Below are 8,055 nucleotides of genomic sequence, written 5' to 3'. Positions count from 1 at the left end.
GCTAAGTGTAAAATCCCTTTGATTTCAGTGTGATCAGGATGTGCCCTTAAATGCCTTACCAAAATCTCACAGGAAATCTGTACCTGTAATGAAGTAGAACACAGGTCTTCTTCAATTCTGAACCTTAACAGTTATTCTTCCTCCCATGCGAAATGCAAAACATTAGTTCAACATTTAGTTGAAATATTACAAGCACAAATCTCAGGATGATTCACAGACCAACTGTAACCTGGTCCAATTGCATTTTAAATGGTGATAGGTTTCACTGATCTACAATTTTTGAGAAGTCGTCTGCTTCAGAGATAAAATGTGCTATTTATTATGTATTTTGATGTGCTGAATTCAAATATGACAATTAAAACAACTGATTGGCTACTGTTTCTAAGATATTTAAGTTTTTACATTTTATGTCTATGTATATTGTGTAGATAGTAGAGTTTTAATCATAAATTGTAAACCTAGGTCTTTTCATGTGTTTATGGTTGCTTTACATGATAATATTTCACCTGTCCTGTTTATGTAACACTTTAAAAATCAGCCAAAGGGTGTTATAAATAAAATTTATTATGAAACAAAAGGCAAAAAACTATTCTGTACATAGTTTAGTCATATTCAGTGTCTACTCGGCGCTTCTTGGCTTGTCTCTTGTATTCATTAAATGGAGCAGCTCTTGTCACTGTCCAGCAATAGTCTGCAAGCATTGATGGGCTCCATTTGCCCTGATAGCGTTTCTCCATTGTTGCAATGTCCTGGTGAAATCGCTCGCCGTGCTCGTCGCTCATTGCTCCGCAGTTCGGTGGAAAAAATCTAGATGAGAGTGCAAAAAATGTATCTTTAGTGACATGTTGCAACCAAGGCTTTTGTATGCCTTGAGGAGGTTTTCCACCAACAACCTGTAGTTGTCTGCCTTATTGTTTCCGAGAAAATTTATTGCCACTAACTGGAAGGCTTTCCATGCTGTCTTTTCCTTGCCACGCAGTGCATGGTCAAATGCATCATCTCGAAGAAGTTCACGAATCTGAGGACCAACAAAGACACCTTCCTTTATCTTAGCTTCACTTAACCTTGGAAATTTTCCACGGAGGTTCTTGAAAGCTGCTTGTGTTTTGTCAATGGCCTTGACAAAGTTCTTCATCAGACCCAGCTTGATGTGTAAGGGTGGTAACAAAATCTTCCTTGATTCAACAAGTGGTGGATGCTGAACACTTTTCCTCCCAGGCTCCAATGACTGTCGGAGTGGCCAATCTTTCTTGATGTAGTGGGAATCTCTTGCACGACTATCCCATTCGCAGAGAAAACAGCAGTACTTTGTGTACCCAGTCTGCAGACCAAGCAAGAGAGCAACAACCTTCAAATCGCCACAAAGCTGCCACTGATGTTGGTCATAGTTTATGCACCTCAAAAGTTGTTTCATGTTGTCATAGGTTTCCTTCATATGGACTGCATGACCAACTGGAATTGATGGCAAAACATCGCCATTATGCAGTAAAACAGCTTTAAGACTCGTCTTCGATGAATCAATGAACAGTCTCCACTCATCTGGATCGTGAACGATGTTGACGGCTGCCATCACACCATCGATGTTGTTGCTACAAGATCACCTTCCATGAAGAAGAATGGGACAAGATCCTTTTGACGGTCACGGAACATGGAAACCCTAACATCACCTGCCAGGAGATTCCACTGCTGTAGTCTGGAGCCCAACAACTCTGCCTTACTCTTGGGTAGTTCCAAATCCCTGACAAGGTCATTCAGTTCACCTTGTGTTATGAGGTGTGGTTCAGAGGAGGAGGATGGGAGAAAATGTGGGTCCTGTGACATTGATGGTTCGGGACCAGAAGTTTCATCCTCTTCCTCTTCCTCATCTGACTCAAGTGAGAATGATTCTGGTGCATCAGGAACTGGCAGTCCTTCTCCGTGGGGTACTGGGCATATAGCTGATGGAATGTTTGAATAATGCACAGTCCACTTTTTCTTCTTTGACACACCTTTCCCAACTGGAGGCACCATGCAGAAGTAACAATTGCTGGTATGATCTGTTGGCTCTCTCCAAATCATTGGCACTGCAAAAGGCATAGATTTCCTTTTCCTGTTCAACCACTGGCGAAGATTTGTTGCACAAGTGTTGCAGTGTATGTGTGGGGCCCACCTCTTGTCCTGATCTCCAATTTTGCAGCCAAAATAAAGGTGATAGGCTTTCTTAACCATAGTGGTTATACTGCGCTTTTGTGATGCAAAAGTCACTTCACCACAAACATAGCAGAAGTTATCTGCACCGTTCACACAAGTACGAGGCATCTCTGCTCACTTTGGCTAAACAGAAATGTGTCCCTTTGCAAAATCAAACACTGACAAAGAAGAGAGCACGACACTGTATGATTTCTAGAGCTGATATAGGGCAATTTGTTCAGCAGAGTGATGTAAGCTTCGTTATGATTGCATCATCCATGACTTCTAGGAATAACATGATGCAATTCATATCATGTATGACGCAATACCAGCTTCAGATTGCATCATTCATTGTTTTGCCTAAAAAGCAAGTACTGTCCAAACCCAGTCATAGATTTATTCATAGATCCAGTCAAAGATGTATTTTAGTCATTTTTGGTTTAAATTGAGATCCCTTCCCTTTATAACTCACTTATCCTCCGCCATTCCCAAGTCAAGGGTCGTATATACTGACCCAATAGCATATCTTGAAAACTAGAGCCAATCAACAATTTTAAGCATCATTTTCGTTCTCAGTGACCCAGAATTAGTAAAGTTTGACTACATTTATTTCAGAAGCATTTTGGCTGTAGAGCAGTGTTTTCTGCCTTAAAATGTATATGTGTAATGTGCTTGAGTTGTGTGGAAGAAATTAAACTGTACATTTCCCAACTTGTGTGTCTGTTGCATCAACATTTTTAATTTAATATAGAGAAGGTGCACACTAATTACTCAACCATTTCTTTCTAATTCAGAAAAAGTAATTTATGACTTATTGTGAATTACATACATGTTGATTTAGAGCTTTTATGAAGAATCCATCTTTTGGTTATCCAAATCTATATAAGAATAATTTTCTTAGAGCGAAACACTTTTTCCCCCCTGCTTTCATATCAAGTGCCTCCTTGATCATAATGTTATGGTAACTAATATATTAAATTACAATGTAAACAATGGGGCAGATATTTAAAATTCATGAGAGGAACAATGTAGTAGTACTAACTTTAAACTTGGTGCTTGCTACAGACAGCCAAGTGCATTATAAGCTGAGTACACCTCATGAACAGGTGAAGCAAGCGTTTCGGATGACAATTTTGGGGTCCTAATGTATTTGTCACAAAATGTACTAGTCTTACTTTTAAATATTTTCTTTACCTTAAATGCCATAGAAAAAGAAAAGTTAAGCAGGGATAGGAGGTAACTTGCTAGGCTGATAAATTATGCGTTTATCCTGAGCGTGTCTCAAAAATGTTGGCTCGTCTGTAACAGAGACTTTGGAGAGGTTTATCTAATCTTCCACCATATGATACCTTTCATGTGCTTCAGCTGTTTGCTTTGCTAACCAACCAGTTATTTCAGGTCCCTGTACAGAAAAATGTCTCCATAATTTGGTCCTATGGAATTTTTGTGTGGTAGCTTCTTTTTTTTTTGGAAAGTATTCCTAATCTAATGTCTCTCTGGAATGTTTCTCTGCTTAATAAATCTGTGGGTGACCGAATTTGGATGGTCTCAGGGGACTCTTATTTAGGAGCACAATGGGCTCTTGAAGTTCTAGTGCTTAGGGCATGTTTTGCTGACTGCAGGTGGGAAACAAATTTTAATATTTCTTCTTTTATAATAGATTAGACAAACAAGTCTGTAAAATGATAGAGTGAACCTTTCAAGAACTTCAAAATCCTGTGTATTTTAATTGTATTGCCTAGCATAAGCAACTGTTTCTCTTCAAAAGCGTTGTGTAGATGTTTCAAAATAATTCTAGAAATAAATTGTCCTCAGAATCTCACAGCTAAACAGCATTAAGCCACTGTCCGTGTTGGAAATATTGGATCCTACCAACAGCTTTCAGTGACATCATTTGTGGGGTAAGAACAGTGCCTCCAGCAGTGATGGGAGAGTGCACACCCAAGTAGCATATACTGTAGCATTTTACATGAAGCAATGTGTGCCACACCAAATCCACTGACTGATGTGGAGGGAGGCTGGACTTCTCCAAATAAATTACACATATCAAACACAGGAATGGTGTGGTTAGGGTGACCAGACAGCAAGTGTGAAAAATCGGGACAGGGGGGGGGATAATAGGCACCTATAGAAGAAAAAGCCCCAAATATCGGGACTATCCCTATAAAATAGGGACATCTGGTCACTCTAGATGTGGTACCACTAGGATACCAGGGAGTGAAAGGAGCAAAGACTTGATCCCATAGCACTGACCTCTATAATAGTTTTTCTGTTGACTTTAGCAGGAGCATGGCTCAGTTGAGGAGGATAAGGACATTGAAGAGAAGCTAAACAAATGAGCAGAAATAAAAATTAAAATATAATTGTAAAACTAAATGAACATGATAGGAGAGGGACAAATCATCACAGTATCCATAAAATAAAATAATCTTTCTACAATATGGAATACTTTGAGTGTGTCAACTAAAGAGTATAAATTATTTGGACTTTCAAAACCCTTTTTCTAGAGTCACCACCCTGAAGGCTGTTAAGGATACTAAATAGCGAGTGACAGGTAAAGTACTGTCATTGATTAGAAACTGGCTAACAGGCAGAAAGCGAAGTGTAGAAATACAAACTAATGCTAAATTTTCATCATGGCAAAAGTTTAACAATGGGATGCTCTGAGGTTCCATACCAGGACCAGTGTTAGTTAATATATTTATAAATTATCTGGGAAAAGGGTAAACACAGTGAAGTAGCAAAATTTGCAGACTTGCCACATGAGAGGGAACATGATAGAGGTATAATAAAAAGCATAGAGAAGGTAAATTCATCATAAGCTGCTGTTGAGTAAGGTGACTTCTGTTGGTTTCTTGGCTTAGATAAGTACCTAGACTGCCAGCCACCTTAAGTCTAGGCACATTTTACAGGTGAGGAACTGAGATAGAGAGAGGCTAAGTAACTTGCCGAAAAATTATACAGGAAGTTTATGAGAGAGCAGGGCCTTGAACCTAGAGCACCTACATCTTAGGCTGGTGCACAAACCTCTCATGCATCCTTCTTCTTCAGAATGTAAGTTGTGCACTGCTATTTAACCTTTATTATAAAACAAGTACAAATAAATTGAAATGCAGCACATTTAGAATTGTTTTTACATAACATAATTAACTTGTGGAACTCATTGTCAAACTATATAACTGAGGCCCAGAGCTTAGCAGGATTAAAAAACTAATTTGATATTTATATAGCTAATGAGAACATCCATAGTTACATTACTGTGACCCTAACAACTCCTTACTGCCACTGGCAAAGGGTTCGCTATTCTGTAACAGCAACTCCTGTCAGACCTGACAAACTCACTACATCTAGCACATTGCTTTCATAGTATTTATCCATAAAGAATGTCATGGAAGGTCTTCAATAAAAGCCAGGGTCACACTGGTCATTAATACTGTTGTATGTGGGCAAGTATGTATGGATAGCTAGAAAATATGTTCCCTAAAAGTCTGAATCAAAGCAGAGTTGACAAACAGGTTGCTGCCAAAGGATGTATATTCACTTGTGTACCTAGGTTCACATGTAAATTAAGCATTTTAAGCCAACATAATAGAAGCACCATTTATGTACAAAATCAACAAGAGTGTAAGGTCAACAGGTGACAAGACACAGGAGAATGTACCACAGGGGATTGTCCTGTCTCTGGAGGAGACAATAAACACGGGGAAATGTGGCCCCTCTCCAATGGGAGAACTAGAGCATCCCCTAACAAGCGTTTTCTGACGCCAGCTCTGGAGCAATAGAGTGGGCATTTCCTGTTCAGGTAAGTAGCAAACAGGTCTATTATTGGGATTTCCCAGTGATTCAATATGTAGTGGAGTACTGCCAGGTTCATTTCCCATTCGTAGTCATGTGAGAACTTGTGGCTGAGACTGTATGGTGTTATATTCTGTACTCTCAGCAGGTAAGCAGCTGATATGAGAACATTGTGGTGAACGCAACAATTCTATAGCTTTAGTGCTTCGGTGCACAGGAAGGATGATCTGGCACCCCCTTGATGATTTATGTAAAACATGCATACTATGATTTTTGTGTGCGTGTCCCTGATCAGTGGAATAAAGTGAGCACAAGCATTTCTGACCGTTCTTAGTTCCAGGAGGTTGATGTGGAGAGTCGACTCCATTGGGGACCATTTGCCCTGAACTTTTTGGTTATTCAGATGGGCTCCCCAGCCTATTAGGGATACGTCCATGTTTTTTTTGGGGGGGGGGGTCAGTTGTGTGAAAGGGACCCCCATGCAGATGTTCATAGGGTCTTTCTACCATTCCAGGGAATATTTGACCCTAAAGGGCATCGACAGGGGTTTGCCTAGTCTATCTTTGGTGTGTAGACAGACCTGAGCCATGCCTGTAGGCACCTCATGTGTAGTCTGGCATGAGATATCACAAACGTGCATGCCACCATGTGCCAGAGAAGTTGGAGGCAACGTCTGGCTGGTGTTTGTGGGCTGCCCTGAACTGTCTCTATGAGAGTGGTCAGGATGTGAAATCTGTGTTGCGGAAGGAGTGTTTACGCTTGTATTGAGTCAAGATCAGCTCCTATGAACTCCAAGTGGTGTAGTGGAGTCAAAGTTGATTTTGGGGAATTGATTAGCAAACTCAAATGCATGAATACATCTTTGGGTGTCCCAAAGAGCTTCTTCGAAGGAGTGGACTCTGAGGAGACAGTCGTCCAAGTAAGGGTAAATCATGATCCCTAGGCTCTGTAGATGAGCCATGACTACAGAGAGGAACTTGGAGAATACTTTGGGTGCGGATGAGAGTCCGAAGGGAAGGTACTCTGTACTGGTAATAGTTCTGACTGAGTCCTGAGGAATCATTTGTGGGATGGCTGGATTGATATATGGAAGTAGACATCATAGAGGTCGAGGGCCGAGAACCAATCCCCCTGCTCTAGAGATGGGATAATAGCTGAAAGTGTGACCATCTTCAATTTTTTGTGCCTTCACAAATTTGTTCAGTGCTCTTAGATCTAATATGGATCTCCACCCTTCTTTATTCTTGGGGATCAGGAACTATCTGGAATAGAAGCCTTTGCCTCTGAGGTGCACAGGAGTGGGTTCTATGGCTCCTAGGAGTAGCAGGTGATTTATTTCCTATGTTAACAGTCTCTCGTAAGAAGGGTCCCTGAAGAGGGACAGGAAGGGAGGGTAGAGAGGAGAGAGAGAGGTGAAGTGGAGAAAATACCCATTGGAGATAATCTCCAAGATCCATCTGTCAGAAGTCACGTTCTTCCAATTTTGGAAGAAAAGAGTGAGGTGGCATCCAAAGGTCTGTAGGTTACAGCTGATGTTATGGGGAGTGGTCTCTCGGGCCCTTGACCAAGGTGTCAAAATTGGTGTTTCGAGGTCAAGAGCTGGGATGTTGAGGATTGAGGGGCTGATGGTTTTCGTTTTTGAGTCTTAGGCCTCTTTCGCTGTGGCTCATAGTACCGTTGCAGTGGTGGGTACTGGGGTGGTTGGGATCTATGGGATGACTGAGGACTGAATTTTCTTTTCTGTCCCAGTATGTAGATCCCCAGCAAATGTAGTGTGGCTCCGGAGTCCTTAAAGGTATGAAGTGATGCATCGATCTTGTCTGCAAACAGTTTGGAGCCCTCGAAAGGGAGGTCCTCGACCGTCATCTGTACCTCCTTTGGCAGTCCTGAGAGGTGTAACCACGATGCCCAACGCACCACTACTGCCATTGATACCGAATCGGCCGCTGTATCCGTGGTATCTAGTGCTGTCTGGAGAGCTGTTTTCACTACTAACTGTCCCTCATGTATGATAATCTGAAACTGTTCCCATTGTGTTTCTGGCAGGTGGTCAATAAATGCATGAAATTTGGTGTAGTTCATGTGGTCATA

Source organism: Terrapene carolina, unplaced genomic scaffold (genome assembly GCF_002925995.2).
Source record: "Terrapene carolina triunguis isolate 2854851 unplaced genomic scaffold, T_m_triunguis-2.0 Scaffold30, whole genome shotgun sequence".
Lineage (NCBI taxonomy): Eukaryota > Metazoa > Chordata > Testudines > Emydidae > Terrapene > Terrapene triunguis.
The sequence above is the reverse complement of the archived record's forward strand: the minus strand, read 5'-3'. Positions refer to the sequence as shown.